Here is a 2,107-nt window from a genome sequence, read left to right as displayed (position 1 = left end):
ACTCACTAGAACTCACCTGCCCCAGGTCCTCATTTCTCTAGAAATACATAGGCTACTAATGGCAGTGGCCACACTCATCATCTGAGGTGTGTGGCATCTTGTACAGTTGAACTTCAAAACCTGCTAGGTTCTTCCTATCTTGAGCTTTGACTCAGCTCAGATTCTGGCTCTCAGACCTACCCCCTCAATGAAAGCTTCTTTTACTATTCTTGCACACGAGCATGTTCTCCCCTAACCTCTCACTTATAGCATCAATACTTTGATCTTAATCAAAGGGCTGCCTGGTATTGCAATTTAATTTTTACACGCCTATGTCTGGGGCCTTGCTGTCTTCTTGTTCCCTGGTACCCACCCAGCACAATGCCAATACACAGTAGAGGTTCTGTAAATACATGCACAGATGAGTGAATTAATGAACAAATGAGTGAATAGAATGCTTTTCTACGAAGGTTGGCATTTCCGGTCTTTGGAAATTGAGGCCGATGTCTGACTTAAGTCTAAAGACAGCAGATTTTGACTCAACCCTTTCTGCTACTCTCATAACAAATCGTCTCATGAATCTGAGCAAAGCTAGGATCGGCATATGGAGAAAGAATGAAACAAGGTGCTATTAAGGATGGCATAAAGCTGTGGGCGGGGACAGGGGTGGAGATGGAGCCAGGAGATGGACAAGCATCCCAGATCCTGGTCCAAGAACTGAGTGACCTGCATTTTGGTCAATTACTAAAGAGCAGGTTCTGTGATTCAGGTGAAGTCACTGAATCTCCCTGAGCCCAAGAAAACTCATAGACATCTACCAATGTATATACAGATTCTCTCTCTTCATCTGCAGAACAAATGCCTACAGGGCTCAAGAAGCATCCATTTGAAGGTCTAAGCCATGGGCCCATTGCCAACCTAACATAAGACTTGCCACCCCGGGAGAAAATCACCTGTAGGCCTAAGAGCTGTTGGGATAATCATGACAATGTAGGCAGGGTTACCAAGACCACTGACAGGTGACCCTCAGAATTGGAGACAGTTTTATCCTCGTCTCCCTTGACATACTGAACATACAGCATCCCCCTACACCAGAAACCAGATTGGCCAGGGGAAGGAGAAAGAGGAGAAACATCCAAAAATGGAGCATTTACCTTAGGAGCCTAAGGTTACTGTTTTAGTCGGAAAGTAAAGGTATTTGTCTTCAGTTTTCAAATTTAAATTCTTCCCTAGTCCTCAAATTATCTGCTGAAAGGGGTTCAAAAATAAGTCGAGATCAGTTATATTATATAAAAGAAGGCACTGTAATGCTGACCAATGTTTGGCAAGAGAGCCACTGCTTTAGCTAAGTCATTCCATCCATTTGAAGCTCCAATACTAATGTCTAGGGATAGAAATAGGGGGAAAGTCCTACAACATGAGAAAAGAAGGCTTTCAGCATCTCTCAACAAATATATCTACTTTAGCGTGCATTTGTGTTGTTTGTTTGTTTGTTTGTTTGTTTGTTTTTAATTACCAGCAAAACTACTAGCAACTCCAAAACCTCAAACTCAAATATTTGTGATTCTACTATATAGACTTGTGAGTCTGCTTCTTTGCTTGGGGTTGCTTTAAGGCACCATTTTTAAATATCCACATAAGAACCACTAGGTGCCTGTTAACAAAACTAAGGTCGGGCTCCTCCCCTGGAGTGTCAGGTTCGGCAGACCGAGATGGGACCTGGGGGTCTTTGTTCTGTAACAAGGGCCCTGGAGAAGGAAGGAGAACACTGCTCAAAGGGAGCAGTGCTCAAAGTGTGCCCACTGGTCCAGCAGCATCAGTGTCACCTGGGAACTGCTACAAATGCAAATTTTGGGGTCCACCCCACACCTAAATGCCACTCATTGAGCCATACCCCACCTGCATGCAAAAAATCAGCAATTTATCTAGTATCCCTGTATCTGGCATGGTGTTAGGCTGCTGTGACGATGGTTCTCAGACTATGCTGCACGTTAGAATCGATTAGACCGGGGAGATTTTAAAGCCCAGGGAGCACCCAACACAGATCAAGTCAGAACGTCTGGAGCTTGAAGCCAGGCATCGGGATTAGTTGAAGGTACTCATGAGATTCCAGTATGTAGAAAAGTTT

This window comes from Pteropus vampyrus, unplaced genomic scaffold, assembly GCF_000151845.1.
Source record: "Pteropus vampyrus isolate Shadow unplaced genomic scaffold, Pvam_2.0 Scaffold2, whole genome shotgun sequence".
In the NCBI taxonomy this organism is placed as follows: Eukaryota; Metazoa; Chordata; class Mammalia; order Chiroptera; family Pteropodidae; genus Pteropus; species Pteropus vampyrus.
The sequence above is the reverse complement of the archived record's forward strand: the minus strand, read 5'-3'. Positions refer to the sequence as shown.